Genomic DNA, 18,637 nt, shown 5'->3' with positions numbered 1-18,637 from the left:
CTGATGTAATGGGGCTATAATTTTTAAAAATTTTGCTTAAATAATAAAGTGATCCATAGCATTACACTACAGTAATGCTATAGTATTACTATACAGGTAACACTATGAGGCTGATTTGTTACCGTCTCTTACTTCTTAGCTCAGAAAGCAAGTAGAGATTTTTCATAATCTGTCCTTGACATTGTTTGCTTTTTCCCAGTGGGCCCATGACTGTCCAAATGTTTCTGTAAGGAAAGTCCCCTTGAATAGAAGTGGCTTCTTTGATCATGAAAGCAGAAGAAAGAGATCCTCCATATGCATAGTAAGAATGAATAACCCTCCATTTGTGAGATAATATCCTGTTATTTAGATGGGGGAATCTCTATGTTGTTATCCACTGTCCTTAGGAGATGTAGGGTGAGGGATTCCTGTGCCTGGCCTCTGGGACACTGAGGCCCCATCTCTACTGAGCACCACAGTGCTGCCTTTACTTATTTTTCACTCTGGACCTCCATTTTTTCAGTTACTGCTTAAAAAGTATAAAAATGCCCTCTTTTCCTTTCTTTCCTCCCCTATTCCTTCCTTTTTCCTTTAAAATTTAGTGAGTAGACTCATACATGCTAGAAGAGTGTGCCAGGCATGAGGACAGAAGTAGTCCCTTGAGATGATGACTATGATATGGCCCCTCAGACAGTCACAGGCTGGGCTCCAGGAAGCAGTAAATACAGGTGTGGGCAGGAAGATGATGTGTTTAATTTTGGCTGTGTTCAGTTTTAAGAGCTGGGTGCACATGCCAAGACCTTGGTACAGTGCCTGACACATAATAGCCTGAGCTACTAACTAAATGGAAATCACCATCAGTGCTCTTCTTTGGTCATATGATCTTGGGAAAGCCCTACACCATTCTGGGCCTCTGTGTGCTCTTCTGAAAAGAGATATGATTGGATAAGATGAGTCCCAAAGTCACTTCCTCCAGCAGAGGCTGGTGCCCTCTATATGTCTCCTGAACACTCGCCTGATGGCAAGTGCCTCCTAAGAACACTGGCAGCTCTCTAGTGCTTTCTTTCTGGTCATGGGAGCACACTCTGCCATTATAGGGCAAGCTTCAGAAGTGGCAGAGAGTTAATGACCCTGGGAGAAGCCCTCAATTGGTGATGGATGGGGAGGTGGCAGGCAATTCCAGGATAACTCTTCCAGGGTAACTCTGAAGCATATCCGTCCAGTCCCTGCAGGACTGAACCCTAGTTGCCCTCGGTGACAGCTGCCTTATTAACTCACATTTTATTGACTTCTTTCCCTTTTCCTGTCTCACTTCTTCACTCCCCTACCACTCACTGTTTTCTGGTGTCACCTCCTGTGTTCAGCAGAATAACATCCCCTGAGAGATGTCCACATCCTAATCCTGAAACCTGTGAATATGTTGCCTTACATGGCAAAAGGGACTTTGCAGATATGGATTAAATTAAGGATCTCGGGATGGGGAGAGTAGTCTAGGTTATCCAGGTGGGCCCAATGTAATCACAAACATCCTTATAGGTGAAAGGGGAAGCAGAGGAGTCAGATTCAGAGAAGGAAGTGTGATGACAACAACAGTTAGAGGGAGACTGGAAGATGCTACCCTGCTGGCTTTGAAGATGTAGGAAGGGACCACAGGCCAAGAAATGCAGGTGGCTTCTAGAAGCTGGAAAAGACAAAGAAATGGATCTTCCCCTAGAGCCTCCAGAAGGAATGCAGCCCTGCCAACATCTTGATTTTAGCCCAGTGAGACCCATTTGGATTTCTGACTTCCATAGCTGTAAGAAAATAGATGTGTGTTGTTTTAAACCACTAAATTTGCAGCAATTTGTTACAGCAGCAACAGGAAACTAATAAATAAACTATTTCTTCATGAATCTTTGCTTTAGCATCTGCCTCTGGGGGAACCTAAATTAAGACACTTCCCAGTCTGATATTGTATTCATATTTCTATCTCAGTTAAAATCTCAGTGTTTTTCAGTTGCTCGAAAACAGTTAGTTATTGTGTCCTTCTATATGCTTGATGTTGCTCTAAGGAGAGTCACAAAGATGAAATGAACTCAGCCCTTCCCTGCACAGAGCTTGCAATCTAACAGTGGAAATAAGAAATGCCACAAAAATTCTAGCATGTGCCTTGTACTATTAAGTGCATTTTCTCTCAATAGTCAAATAACTGTAAGTATTTATTAAGCATCTACTGTGAACCTTGATCAAAGCATCAAGTATATAAATATATTTCATACACAATGGTGTATATAAATATGTATCATGGTCACTGCCAACAAAAAACACATTCTCCAATCTAATTTTTAATAAAATGATAGTATCACCCTAAAAGAGGCGAATCTCATTTTGTCAGTAGAAAAAAGGAAGGAGAACAAGGAGTTCTAAGTGAAAACAATGCAGGGATCCCATTTTAGGAAAACTGAAGCACTGATTTCTCCTTCTAGATTCCCATAAAAAGCATGGAAAGTTTATTTTGTTCCCAAGGAAATTCACTGTTGTTTAGCTTCTGAACCATCAGCACATTAAAAAAAAATTAAAATTTACTGCAGCATTTTGGCTGTGAAATACACTGAAAGAAAGTTGAAGTCAGATTCACAAGATATGAGTTCGAATCCTGGTTCTGTCACTTCAAAAAGTCATGACCTCTCGGCAAAAATGTAACTGTTATGAACTGCAGTTGTTAAGTAACAACAGTCATGGGAGCCTCTAAAATCAGTCAGCTGGTGGAGGCCAGCACACACTAACATCCCAAGCTTTTTCTCTATTTTATATTGTTGGGCATCTAGAAAGTAAGCTTTTCCAACCATTTAGGCTGAAATTCTGGAATCCCTGTTCCTTTCGTTTCTGCTTGCAAAATGGCCAGATTCTCTCCCAACCCACCCTTCTTTTCTTGTAATCCCTTTGTTAAATGCAGTCAAGAGTGGCCAACACATGCTAACATTTTAATTCCAAAGGTGCTGGCTCCAAATGTATGTGATCTGCCTTCCTTTTATCACAGGTGAAAGTTTTAGCAAGTATTTCGCTGTCATATAATGTGTCACCTGTCTTTCTGACCTCTGATATCCGGTTCCTCTCTGCTTATTACCTGAGGGCTAAGCCATTTCTAAATACATTATTAGGTGTTGGTTATGGTAGCACCTCACTTTGAGGTTCAAATATCTCCATTATGGTAGGCCGACTGCTGCAACACAAAGCTAATTGCTGGAACAAACAACCTGAACATTTTTGCGGCTTAACACAGTTTAGTTTTTGTTTGCGTTTGAACTGAATCAGGCATTTGGAGGGCAGGCTTCCATGTGGGATTCAAGGACTCATACAGGTTTCTTCCATCTTGTGGCACCTCCATTTTCAATCTGTGTGTTCCATGGAATGGCATGAGAGAATGGCCGATCCCACGAGCCTGACTTGGAGGTGACACACATCACTCCTGCCTTTGACAAGAACTTTGACCATAACAGTGATCAAAAGTTGATCACAGGGTCCCATCCTGCCTGCAAGGGAGGTGGGGAAATGTGGACCCCAGCTTGGCATAAATCCTTAGTCGTCAGCTAGCCATCTCTGCCTCCCCATGTTTACTTCAAAATGTTACTATTAATATGTGGGTTAAAAATGCAAAATGAATGTGAGAGTTTCTTTTAGAGTAAAACGTGTGGTATAAATGAGAGGGATTATTTTTTTCAAAGAAACCTTGTTACCCATTATGATTGGATTCTTCAGATAGTGCATATAGCTTGGACTTGAGCCGTAATCACTAGGTCTTAACATTGCTCTTATGGGAAAATGCCTTCCCAATTCCAAACCCCTGGCTTAAAACCAGCTCCTGCAACTTATGTCATATGTTAGTAGCTTCCTCTATTAGCTTTATAGAGTGCATGTTAATTTGATTTAACTTCTACTTTATCACAGTTCATATTTAAACCATAAAGCAAATTTATATTTGGTTTGGGGTTTTATGTTAATGTCATGTCTTGTCTGTGTTAAAAATAAAGTGGAATTGCTCCCTCCACCCCTAGGCTTCCAGAGTCATTAGTGGCATTTATTGACTACCAACTGTGTCAGGTGCCCTCTAAACACATTAAATTCATTCTCATTTTAATCCTCCCAGTAACTCTGCAAGGTCTGTATTATTATCTCTATTTGATTATAGAGAAAACCTCAGAGAGGGTATTTTAGTTTTCTATTGCTGTGTAACAAATTATTACGAACATAGTGGGTGTGTTCTTTACTTGAGGCTCTTGGGGGAGAATCTGCTTCTGAACTCATTTAGGTTGGTGGCAGAATTCAGTTCCTTGTGATTTTAGGACTGAGATGCCTATCTCCTTGCTGGCTATTGGCAGCAGGTCTTTCTCAGCTTCAAGAGGCTGTGAGCATTCGTTGGCTCATGGTTCCTCCATCTTCAAAGCCAGCAATGGCATGTCAAATCTTTCTCATGCTTCCAATCTCACTGACTTCTTGCTTTTAAAGGCTAATATGATTAGAGCAGGCCCACCCAGATAATCTCCATATTTAAGGATAAGTCACTTGGTACTTCAATTACATCTGCAAAATCTGTTTGTAGCAATACCTAGATTAGTATTGGATTTACTAACCATGGGATGGGAATCTTGGGAAGCTATCTTTAGAATTTTGCCTACTACAGTAACTGAGTTGCCTGAATTCACATGGCTAGAGAGTAATGAGTAAAGCAAGGATTTGAACCTTGATCTATCTGGCATTATAGTCTATGCCTTTTCTATCTGTCAGGTTACCCCTCTATGAAAATAAGTGGTGGGAATTACCCCAAGACAATGTTCTAGAAGGAAAGCCAAGCCCCAAATTCTAACCTAGGGGCATGTCTTAGTTTATTTGTGTTGCTGTAACAAAATACCACTTAATACCAATTAATACTGCAATTTATAAACAACAGAATTTAATTTCTCACAGTTCGGGAGGCTGGAAAGTTCAAGATCAAGGTGCCTGCAGGGTCAGAGTCTGGTGAGGACTGCTCTCTGCTTCAAGATGGTGCCTTGTTGCTGCATCCTCCAGAGGGGAAGAACTCTGTGTCCTCACAGGGCAGAAGGGACAAAAGGATAAAAAGGGGCCTAAGCTAGTTTCCTCCAGACCTTTTATTAATATAAGGCATGGAGGGCAGAGCCCTCATGACTTAATCACTTCCCCAAAAGGCCCTACCTCTTAATACCACCATGATGAGGATTAAGTTTCAATATGAATTTTGGAGGGGGCAAAAATATTCAAGCCATAGCAAGGCATATTATTTAAATAATTGTTACACTTAAAATTGTAGATTTAGTATTTTAAAATTATGCATTAAAGTAATACTGGCCTTTTCTAAAATGCCACCACCAAAGAGATGGTATGATTGTGGACTATATAGACAGATCTGGATGAATTTCAAGAGCTACCACCAATTGCCCCGATTTCCCAAGCCTCAGTTTCTGCACTGTAAATAAGGGATAATAATAGTATCTTATGGTTGCACTGAGAGATTGAAATGATAACACTTATGTAATATTTGTCATAGTTCCTGGGATACTTTAAGCATTCAATAGTCGCTAACCACCACCACCATCATCACATCATCATAATCATCATCATCATGTTGTCATCATCACCAACTATCAGCCCGATGGCTGATATGCATTAAACATATTATCAAATATTTATAATTTCATATCAATAGCATATACAGTAATTCATATTCATTCATCAAATGAGGAGAAAAAATTATTCTATGACCTCAGTTTTAACTTGCATTTGCCTCTGAAATCTAAACTGTAAATTAGTAAATGTAATACTTGGTAATTTTTTGATCTTATGTTTTCTCTGCCCTTCCTGTAATTTAGAGTTCATCTACTTGGTTCTGAGTCTATCAGTAACTTAAATGGATATAAATTTAATGTCATAGCTCATGAGACTTAGCGTCACTTTCAGAGCCCTCCTCTCAACTTGCCCTTCTCCTGTCTCCTCTTGATCCAGGACCCATTATTATAAGGTTTCTAACACATGTTTCATTTTACTTATACTCCAGACTTGAGCTTGCTGTAAACAAGAAATTTATTTTTAGATCTTTTTGCTCTGCATTTTATTCAGAGCTTTTCTCTTTCTGCATTTTCACCACATTCCTAGGCATTTGCTCAGCCAACATTTCAAATGTGAGAAAAATAAATGCCATGGAAGGAAGAGTTGTGGCAGTCAACAGAAGTGCCTCTGTGACACTTCTGTGGAAGGAAGCTTGAGAGCCCTGGGTGGTTTAAGCAGAAATTTGAGTGGAGAAGTATGAAGAATAGAAGTACCAGGAGGAACCTCCAAGAGTGTTTGTAAACAATATATGCTAAAGAAAGTGTGGGGCTACTCAGACTTCAATTAGGATAGGGGGTGTGATTGGGAGAGGCCACCATGGTGCAGACATCCACCCACCCCAAACTTCTATAGAAGTCAGCAACAGAAATGCCCAATTGTCTAGTCATGTTATAATTGGTACTAGAGTCAGAGCTTTGGTTTTTATCTACTTACATGGATTTTGTGTGTTATTAAAATATAAGCTAGAGGAGAGGAATTTCTAATTAACAAAACCTGAAATCATTCTAGTGCTGCTACCTTCCCCCAACACCTTAACTAGCCACCCATGACATCCTTTACAAATTAATGTGCCTCTTTCGCTTTCCATGTTAACGTTTTAGCATCCATATCATTCCCCTTGTCTAAAACAGGGCTTCTCAACTGTGGCACTATTGACATTTGGGGCTGGAAAATTTCTTTGTGGTGAAGGCCATCCTGTCCAGTGCGGGATGTTTAGTAGCATCTCTGACTTCTACCCACTGGATGCCAGAGCCCACCCCCCCCAAGTTGCTACAACCAAAAATATCTCCAGACACTGCCAAATGTCCCCTGGGTGTCAGGATTGTCTGCACTTAAGAACCACCAGTCTAGAACCCCCTCTTTCCTCTACACTAGTCTACTAATTCTTCCTTGTTCTCCTTTATAGCTCTGCTCAAAGCTCACCTGCATAAAGCTCTGAGCTTTTCCATCTCTAGGCACCTTCTGTCCTGCTGGACATAGATATAGGTTTTACCAATTATGTATTTGCCATAGCTTTTATATGTAATAAGTCAATATTTGTTACTCCTTCTGTATGTAAGGAAGGAATAAGGTTTTGACTTCATTTTTTAAAAATTTCTCCAGAGTTCCTATTAGCATATTCCCTGTACCATAGCCTCAGTAAAACTTTGATTCAATGAGTAAAACTACAATTTTCTATTACTAGCCAGTTACATTGCTTGATTTTTATTTCCTTATCTGCTTTACCATTACTGAATTGCTTCAGGATCCAAGAAAATGAATCTTTAGTATCTCTCTTTAGATGTAAATATAAAGAATTGTGATTTCTTTCAATGTGCTGAGAACTTCCAATGTACTCATTTGGTGACGAATACATTTCTAAAGTAAGTATCTATCCCCAACATGCTTTGGACCACTGTAGCTTTCAACTACATGATATGAAATGTGCCTGGGTATCTTGACACCACACCATTTTTGTTGTAGATTCAGTAGGTGTTTTGTGTGCAATTGACAGACTTTTTTCTAGGCCCTTTCTGTGATTTAATTTTGTGATACCTATGTCTAACAGACAATCTCAATGTCTTCCCATGTCCCCTTAGCATTCACTCTACACCTGGGAGGCTGCTTATTGGGAACACCCAAAACTCTACACCTGAGGGCTTTTTCCTGACAATGAGAAGTGCTGGGGAGTTAATGACCATGAAAGCAGCCCTCAACCAGTGAGAGATGGTGGGTTGGTGAATAGCTGCCCCAACTTCTAGTCCCTCAATTGGGACAACTCTGAGACATGTTTTATATTGTCTCTCAGTGTCACCCAGTGGGATTGAGCTCAAGTTGCCCACAGAAGTAACTTGTGTGATAACACACCTCTGTTGGTTTCTTTCCTTTCTCTGTCTCACCTCCCAAATAAACTATTTACACTCAAATCCTTATTTGAGAGTCCACTTGTAGGAGACCCCAAACCAAGACTCTGTGTTATAAACATGGCAATCCGATATGTTTAGAGAAATCTTGAGCTAATTCACAAAGATTTGTGCATGAAATGCTGTTGGTCAGTGCTGTCAGCAGGCATTCTAAGGCCTACACTCTGGGTGGGCCAGACTGCATCAGGGATGGTTGTGCACTGATGTGTCTGTCTGTGATGATGTGGATGTTATTATTTCTCGTGGTTTTGTTCTGAGTAAAGCTTTTGGAAATTCTGTTTTCCCACAAGTTCCACAAATGTTTCCACAATTTAGAAATTGTTTGAGCATGCTCTAAGCCATGACTTTGAAAGTCAAACAGTTTGGCTGGTGATATTATTTTTAAAGAAACAAAACAGTTTTGTTTTGTTTTTAATTTGGGCTTTTGTTATGCTTTGCAATCCTTTTCTGCTCTAACAGCCTTAACTTACTTTTTCTAGTGCTTGGTTTTGCATAATACTCATAGAGGTATTTTGTAGACATTTTTGTATGGATATGATTGCAATGAATTTTCACTGGTAATACTTTACATTCTAAAGCTCTTATACATATAATATTTCATTTAATCCTCAGAAACCCCCTGAATAATAGGATTATAATCACAGTTTAATTAAAGAGGAAACTGAGTTACAGAGAGTTTCTGTTTGTACTTTTATCTTGTCACGAATTAACATAAAAGTTTTATTTGTGTGATCAGCAATTCTGCAAAGACAACAAAGAGGGAGAATGTAATCTCAAGGGAAGCAGGGTGTATATTAGCAAAACTATAGGAAGGTTGGGGGTGAATAGATACAGACCTCAGTAATGGCCCTAGGTCTGGTCTTCTTTTAGATTTGTTAATTCACCACATTCTCATGTAAGGAAGGGAAAGAACAAACATTCCCTGTATGCTAGCATTGTTTTGCAAAATGAACACTAAATGAGTCAGAGACCAAAGTGGCATTTTCCCAGTGCTTTTCTTACCTTCCAGGAAATCTCCTTCAGGATTGCTGTCAGTCTCCAGTGGATTACCAGAACCATTAAAGCTATACTCCGCCTTTCTTGCATTACCAGCCAGGAGACCATGGGCGCCACTGTGTTGGTTTACACACAGTCTTTATCTTGATCGCACCAAATTCATACCTAGAGCGATGAGGAAGTGCATCACTGTCTCAAATATCAACACTGAATTTTGAGGTCAGGTCTAAAGCTAGTAGATGCTGTTCCTTTCAGGAACAAGAATCTTGCCTTTGATATCCAGCTGTGAATCTTCACTTGATAATCTCCATTCCCGATGTTGGACTCAGTCTGGCTTCTTGAACCTTTGCATGTTGTCTGTTGTTGGTACCTGAGCTGTTCCTATGGAAGCCAGTTAACTCCCTTTGGTCCTTCCACCAGCAATGGACCTGAGTTATGACTAAGCCATTCTGCACTGACTAGAATTCAGTTAGGAAAACAAAAACCTTTAGATATTTTAAGAATAAACAGATTTAATAGAGAAGTTAGAGGCTTACTAAAGCATTGAAAAGAACTGCAACTAACATTTAAGAAATTAGAATGGGGGTGGGGGTGGGAGGAAGGTGAGGGAGAAAAACTTACCTATCAGGTACAATGAACACTATTCTGGTGATGGACACACTAAAAACCACAACTTAAGCATTAAACAATGTATCCATGTAACAAAAACATTTGTACCCCCTTAATATTTTGAAATAAAAAAAAAGAAATTAGGATGATAGTAACGACAAGAAAGCACCACTGATGATCTCAGGTACCTGTTGTACCTGGAAGCACCTAACAACACCTCCCACTGTCTATCTGCCCAAACTTAGACATCTACCTGCCACTACCATACTGAGCTTTGGCTTCTTTTCTGCCTTGTCAGTGGGTTTCATTTGCCTGAGCTCGCCTGAACTGTGATGGCAAGGAGTCTGGAAGATGTAGTCCCCAAACTTCTACCCTCTGGGATACAGGACTGAATATAAAGAACATAGTTTTGAGTAGCCTACTGATAGTTCAGACAATAGTCCATTTCTAGAAATTTTCTGAAACGGATCGGTGAGCCTGGGGTACTCAAAGAAGAGGATGTTAGTCCTCCAAAACTGAAGGTGCTACAAAAAACATTTCTGATTTGGGTCAGGCCAACTGAAATCAGGGAGAAATAACAACTGAGAACATGATGACCCTCAAAATTAAGATTCTGTAATGGTTTTAGTAGTTGTTGATATGAAACAAGAAGAGACTGGGACCTATGCTTTAGGTAGACCTACCAGGAAAATCGGGTAACTCTATAATCATGTCCCTGCTATATATGGTACAGTTGTACTCTGGGATTTCTTCACTTTCTGGTAAAATATGTTGTGCGCTTTAATCAGCTGGCTGAGTGTCTTCTCTACTCCTGTATGCCACGGTCAAATTCTTTAGATAAGTCTGCTCCTTTAGAGACAGACCTTAGAAAAAGTCTCAGGAGGCAACGGGGATCATCCAGGAGGTCATCTTTGGACACCTGTTCCATCAAACACGTCCCATAGTGCATGAGACCTGGCCAGAAGTGGTAGAACCATTTTTAGGGCTATTTTTAATGTCATATTCTACTTGTCAATCTGATTCATAGCATTTGCTTCCAGAAGCTTGTGCTTTTGGCTTAGATACAAGCCTGGAAGGCTGAAGCATCCGTGAAATTGACCTAATGTTATATAAAAATGTTATTGCATGCCACAAGTCATGAAGTCTGATTTATTCCTCATAGAATGCTAGCAGTTTTCTTTTCATAATTATGTGAAATAGTCTTTATATATTCATTATTAGGTTTGGGGAAGAAATTTTTACTGTATTTAGATTAATTAATAGTAAATATCAAATAATGGTCTATTTTTTCCTCAAGAATACATTATAAAACCAGAACTCTGTAAGAAAAATTGTTATTTTGGATAAGTCAAATAAAAGGTGCTATACGTAAGCACTTAGGAGCCTTTAACTTCATCTAACTAAGATATAAACTTCAAATTTTCTTAATACCTTATTAATACTTCTAATTTATTTTTTCTAGGGAATTTGTGTTGGGAATTGTAATCAATGTTATTCTGAATATTTAAAAAAAATCTGGTTGAAAAATACCTCACAGAGACTGTATCTAATATTGAAATTTTGTTTTTATGTGATTAGCAAGTAAATAAAAGGCATAATCTAATAATGAAAATATTAAATTTTAAGATTATTTTCCAAAGTAAATACAGTTCATTACTTGGAAACCGTATTCTTTCATCTGTAAATATTGGAAATCTCCCTTAGTTGCATTGAGCATTTATTTATCATCTATTCTTAGTATCATTTTATTTTTTTTTCTTGGAATGAAAGCACTTTTCACACCTTATATGATTTTTTCCGTTGACAATGATAACATGTCAGGAAAATATTTTATAAGACAGTAGTTTTGGGAGCTGAATCTAATACTTTATGACCTTTAACACATGATGCTTCAGCTCTCTGGACTAATAAAAAGGTGACAAGTCAAAACTAAGAATACTAGGAGACATGTTACCAAAAATAAAGCCTGCAAGAAATCATCTTAAGTTGATCAACAATAATTTATCAAAGGACATTATGTTTTACATTGTAGGAGAAACTAAGAATAGATGTATTTGCTCTAAAATTCAACTTCATTTTTATTTTAAGTGTAAATATAAATGTGAATTTCTGCTAATTCTTCCTAGATTTAAGTTGTGATGTGAAATTAGGAATTACCAGCTGTGATCAAGTTTCTAATTGTTATGAATGATGAATATATATGCAAAGTATGTTTCCAATATTTGTATAAATGTGCTATTGTTCTGGCTCATAGGAGTATCTTTTTGATTATTAGGTGGATGCGTACTTATATGCATATGCACACATGAGAGAGAGATGTTTACTCTTGTTGATGAATGTGCTTCTGAATATATACATCTTGTGGGAATTCATACCATTGAATATTAGCTAGAAAGAACAATAATACTTGGTTTTCATCATGACACATTTCTATAATGCCTGCTCTATTACCCATGTTATTTATATACATGAACTTCTTTATTATTATTAAATGGGATTCTCTTATGATTTTTTAATAAGTGGCTATTCCAAGTCTTGGCTCCCTTAATTAAAATTGGTAATTAATTTCTTCAAGGAACTTTAATATTGATAAATTGCTTATTTCAAATGAATTAATTTAATATCATTCTTGTTTTCTTATGAGTTTTCTAATAAAAGGGTATTTTTTCTCTCTTCCTTCTCTCTTTTCAGCTCAATGTCTTTTTAAAAAATGGTATTAATGTGTGGGTATAATTATGCATTTACCCCAGGTGCTCAATGGCCATTATGTTTTTTTTTAAATCACTTTTGTTTGCTGTGGGTTTTCTCTCCAAAGCAGAAGTTAGTACAGTACACGTGGTATAGAAATTTCACAGTTGGGCAATTAAATTCAAAATATAACAGCTGGCAAGTATTCAAAGTAATAAAGTTCCAAAAATAGAAAGTGAATCAAATTAACATAAAGGCATTATTAACTTTTTCTGGGTGGCGTGAGTTTGCAAAAGTCTTGGGTAATTAGATTTGCTTATTCTCAAAATAGCCAGTGAACCTTGAGTGACATTGCATTTCAAAGGTGGGAGCCAGAGGGAAGGTCGCTGTTGGTATTGGAGTGGCAAAGAAGAGGTTTCACTTCGAAATCATCTAGAGCAGGGCCCGCTACTCTATTTTGAGGTTTTTAGCTAGATGCTCTTAAGAAGTTATTTCATTTTCTCTGTGGGAATCAGAAAGTTAAATAATCCCTACATTTGGAACTTTAGGTGGTTTTAAAAATTTTCCCTTTTTAAAAATAGTTTTTTATGTTGGTATTGGAGTGGCAAAGAAGAGGTTTCACTTCGAAATCATCTAGAGCAGGGCCCGCTACTCTATTTTGAGGTTTTTAGCTAGATGTTCTTAAGAAGTTATTTCATTTTCTCTGTGGGAATCAGAAAGTTAAATAATCCCTACATTTGGAACTTTAGGTGGTTTTAAAAATTTTCCCTTTTTAAAAATAGTTTTTTATGTTGTTTATATCTTCCTAACATTCAAGTTATAATAAAGTTATTTTCATTTTGAAATGAAACAACTCCAAATAATAACCCCACTGTGTGGTATCATTGGCTCTAAGCTTCATGTTTTCTTGATACATCAATTATGTGATAGTAGGCTTTTAAAAATTGATACAGGAACATTTTAAGAGTTATATGAATGAATGATCATGACATTTCCATTACAAACTGCTAGACTGGTGTTTCATAGACTACTGATGCAGATCTGAGGGTCGTTCCCCAAAGTAATATGGTAGATCCACTGTTTTGAAAGACGGTTCTCATTTTATATAACCTCTGGAATATTCTTAAAAAGAATTACACACAGATCTTTCATTTAGTTCCCTCAGTGCAGCTGACATTCATTTTGCTGTTATCTTTGTTATTCAGATCAGCCCCAGTCCCAGTATGATGTATTATCCTGTTGCCCTTGCTTTTTTGCCCTCCCTATAGCTACCGCTCCCTTTTCCAATCCTTTGGGTATGGCAACACTTTTCATGTTGCCCATAGATAGAGTCAGCACTGCCTCCAGCCCCTTGCAAAGACATGCTGTATCTCCTGCCACAGCAGCTTCAGTGGTAGCCCTACAGTGCTTCCCTTCTGTGGGTGGTGCCACTGGCCTCCACCTGAGTTTGCTTCACTGAGCTCGCAATGCATGGACATCTGGATGTTGTGCCCTTGGTGTTCACGTGGGACAACCAATGCTTCCCGTTACCAAGGAGGCGAGAGCCTCCTGCAGCTTCCTATCTTTGACATGAAAAATAGAGATGGATAGGGAAAGTTGAAATTGCTATTCTATTTTTATTGAGAGCTGGTAGAAGATTTGGGTTGGCCAAATATAACTTTATTTCCTCTGGGCTAATAGCTAAACTTGGTTTTATTTAATGTGCCAATTTTTAAAAATATTTCATTTTTATATACTTATTAATGTTGAATAGATTATGTATGCACATGGCTAAAAATTAAAGTGGCCTAAAACAATATGCGCCTTTTAAAGGTCTCCCTCCCATCTTAGTCCTGAGTTTACTATTTTATTTACCCAGAGACAACATGAGATGCCAATGTCTTGCATACATTTCCATTCTTCCTGTGATATTGTTTGTGTTTATAAGTATGCATATCTCTATGTCTATGTATATCATTTTTGTACAAATTATAGTACACAATTTCTTCTAGTTAACATACCGTGGAGATAGTTTTATATCTCTGGATCTACATATGCTTCCTTCTTTTTAAGGGCTTCATAATATTCCATTATATGGAAATTAATTATAGAATAGTGATCCCTTAATTTATTTAACCTGTCCCCTACTGATGGAGATTTCTGTTGCTTAGGGTCCTTTGCTTTGGATCAAGTGTTGACAAACATTTTCTGTAAGGGTCAAATAGTTAATGTTTTAGGCTTTGCAGGCCATGTGATCTCTGTTGAAACCACTCCACTCTGTATCACAGTAGCAGCCATAGACTATATGTAAATGAATATACAACTACATATGTATATTCTGTGTTCTAATCAAACTTTATTTACAAAAACAGGTAGCAGTCCAGATGTGGCCCCTCCTCTGGATGATCAGTTTTGAGAGGTACTGTCTTAGCACCTAGCACTGTGATTGGCCTGCAGCAAGTGCTTAATAGATATGTGTTGATTGATTGATGGGTTAATTTGTGTGGAAATTTGTCATTAGAAATAAGGAGAATGATAAACAATAAAAGATTTTTAAAAAGACATATTGGTATCAAAAAGGAGCTAAATGGAAAATACATGACTTTAAGAACATTCAACTTTTTGGTATTTAAAAAAAAATTTACAGTGGTGCTTTGATTTATTTTTTGAGTGTAGTAAACATAAATCAGAAAATGGTATAATGGAGGAAGGATTAATATTCCTTTTTGTAGCACTATTACTCTTAGAAATGTTGCTTCCTGCCCTATGAACTATCAGTCTCACCAGTAAACTCAGATTCACCCACAAAGCCAAGTATAGAAACATAGCTCATGGTTATTAAAGCCATTTGGTTTTAGATGGTGAGAGTATCTTCTTGCAAATGAGTGTCATCCTTGTGATGTCCGCTTATGAATGTCCTACATAGGCTTTTCCTCCTTCTGACTCTTACCAGGGGTACTAGATATCACATGATAATACTTTGCTTTTCATTACACACTAAATTGATGCTTTTGAATTATTTGAAGTTCTAGATCAGAGATCAGCAAACTAAGGCCTGTAGGCCAATTCCAACCTGCTGCTTATTTTTGGAAATAAAGTTGTATTGGAACACAGTCACACTCATTTGTTTACATATTATCTGTGGCTACCTTTACGTTACAACAGTCAACTTGAATAGTTGAGACATAGAATATAGAACTCACAAAGATGAAAATATTTACTATCTGGCCCTTTATAGTAAAAATAGTACGATCTAAAAGAGGGGTTGGCAAACTTTTTTTTATAAATAGTGATTAGAGGGAGTGACAGAAGTGTGAAGGGACTGCTATGAGAGGAGTAGCCCTCCATATTATCCTGGAGGACAGCAAAGGCTTGCCAGTACAAGAAGGTGAAGTTTTGAAGGATGACTAGGAGTTGGACGAAGAAGGAAGAAGAAGGCATTCCAGGCAGGCAGAGAGTACACGTAGCATGTACAAAGATGCTAAGGCCTTAAATCGCTTTAAACAGCCTGAGGTAATGGAAGAAGCCGTGACAGAGAAAGAAAGGGGCCTATCATGAAAGACCAAGAGCACGGATGATGTAAGAAGTGAAAGTGGTATTTCCTCCCCCTTCCATACCACCACCAGTCGCCAGTGGGCCATGACCTAGAGATTGCCGGAACATGAAGGACTCTGATGTTCTGGAGGACCTGTTGCCATCTCCGATCCCTTCAAAAGAAGTGAGAATGAAGATCTGTCACTTCAGCTGAAAAATAGCTGTGGACAGAGCAAACAAGTTGACAGAGGCCATAGGACAGGTCCTGATAAATCCCCAAAGCAGTTAATCTGGAGATAGAGGGAATTTATATGACTTCAGTCTAAAATTCTCCATAGGGGAAGCATCTTTATGGAACTGAGTAACACTTCTCCTTTTCAAACTCTAGCTAAAGCTCTTTATCTTAGAAGAGCAACTAGAATCGATAAAGTCTTCATGACCCTCTGTAGCCCAGTTCAACTTAAAACCAAGAGAGAAGAAAACGAAAGCAAATTAAGCCCATTCCTTTACCAAGAAGAAGTGTTATTTGATTTTTATTTGCGTCCTGAATGTTCCCTGGAAAAGAACATGACATTTGGCAATGTGCAAATGCCTGTTGACAGTCCTCTGACACCATTTTCCGTTTCCATTGCCTCACTCAGCACAAGGGCTCGCCTAAGCTTTCCAGTCAATGATGAAGCCCAGATATTATGGATAAACCACAGGCTTTGGGGGGAAAGTAAGCAAACACCAATAATAAATAATGTCTTGAGGTTGTGCTGCAGCCCCCCTCTAAATTATCACGATGGTCAGGCTTCATCATTCCCCAAGCACATTGCTTGGATTTTAATTTTGGCAGCAAATAACATGGAGCATACAGGCTCGTGAATGGTAGCTCCAGCCCAATAATTCCAGGTGATGGTCTCATTCCAGCTTTCTTTAACTTTGTTATTTGAGTGTGCATCGTGGGGGATCTACTTGCCATTTCTGTCTAAGATGATTTGGAGAGGCCCCTCCTGGTCTGGGTTATTTCTCACCCACACATGTCGTTGGAGGCCATGTTAGCCGTAAGTATAATTTGGGAATTGAGATCTGCTCAAAAGCAAGTCTGGGTTTGATTAGCAGGTTGTAGGTTAGAAACTTCCTTTCTTGTGATCTGATCCCAAATTCCCATTTTATATTGTGGCACCTATAAAATTTTTCTAATTAAGGATGACTTGATGGTACCTAATATGGGAATAGTTTTTAGATGAAGTTCCTTGTGCTTACAGTTTTTTTTTCATGATAATTAGCACTGGGATGAATAACAAGGCTCACCTTTGGAAAAAGGTAGTGTCTGTTCTTATTTCTAAAGGATTATTTCCAAAATGATGCTGTTCATGCTTTGGCTCCTGTAATATCTCTATTTATTTCTTTCATGAAATTTTTTTGCTTTTCAGTAAAAACAAAGAAGTAATGGTTAAAATTCAAGGGATTGTTGTGGCTATGGGGGTAAAACTTGCAGCCTGTTGGTGTCATTTGCTACCTATACAAGCTGTTAGTATTTTATTTCTGTTGCAGCATTGGGGCTGCTATCTTTCTCATCATGAGTAATCTAGCATTCATGCTGCATTCTATTCATAGCTGTCATACTGTGTTTGACAGGGTGTTTTCAAACTTTGATCTGCTTCCAGAAAAAACTTTTACATGGGTGGTAGGATTTATAGAGGAAACTGTCAAATGAATAACAGGTATTACCTTCTTGGAAGGAGCAAAACATCAAACACCAACATCTCCTTTTTTCCCTTCTCCTCCTCCTCTTCTTCTTTTCCACTTTTCTATTATCAAATCCCAGTTTTTAGTAACTTTATGTTTCCTTTTTATTACAGTATCATTGTACTCTTCAATAGCAATGTCCAAGGGTAAAAAATGTCATTATTGTTGTAGGAGAAGAAACAGGAAAAAAATTTATTTCAATGAAGATTTAGTGAACACCTACTATGTGTAAGACCCTAAGCAAGTTATTGGGGTACAGACATGGATAAAACATAGTCTCTGTACTTGGGAATTTCAGGATCTATTAAGGAGACAGTCACATAAACAGAAAATTTCAGCATAAGAAGCAACGAACAGGATATTTTAGAAGCATCAAAGACTCTGAAAGCAGTCATTTCTACTTTTAGAGAAGAAATTTAGGTTCCTAAATTACATTCCTATAAACAAGGGCATCCCTACAATCATACCATAGCACAGTTGCTACTGTTAGTTATCCTAATAGTAACTTCTCTCCTGTCCTGGAGGAACTTCTTTCCTTTACTCCTCAAAGAGCCCAACCTTCCTGGGAGACCCAAAACAAGAAACCATGAGTCTGGGGATGGAGTGTTGGTCTTTTTAAGAAACTCTATTACCTACAATGAATAGGTATGTTGCAGGAAGTTGCCCAGTTGAGTGTTGGCTAATCAGATAGCAACCTTGCTGTGGTATGGCACAGGTTGGCCAATTTACAGTGGCATGTGGCCTGGCCTCTTGGGTCTTCCTCATAACTCAAATCACCTTGCAATCCCTGGTAGCTTCACAGATTTCAGATGTACCCCTAACTCTCACCTCATGCACTCATCTCTCCTAGAAAGAAAAAAGTGTTGAATCTTGGTCCACTACTTAGGGAAGTGTACTGAGCACTGGTTGTATAGTGAGTAACAGCAGCTTGAGAATGATGATAATGGTAGTTATGACGGTGGTGATGATGGTGGTGGTGATGATGATGATGATGGTAATGATAATGATAATGATGTTGATGGTGCTGCTGGTGCTGGTGATCTTCATGATAAGGATATGAGATCAAATAATTATAGGGCAGAGACTGTGTCTTATTCTTTTCTACCTGGAATTTG

Source organism: Propithecus coquereli, unplaced genomic scaffold (assembly GCF_000956105.1).
Source record: "Propithecus coquereli isolate 6110/MARCELLA unplaced genomic scaffold, Pcoq_1.0 Scaffold548, whole genome shotgun sequence".
Taxonomy (NCBI): Eukaryota; Metazoa; Chordata; class Mammalia; order Primates; family Indriidae; genus Propithecus; species Propithecus coquereli.
This window is presented reverse-complemented; position numbering follows the sequence as displayed.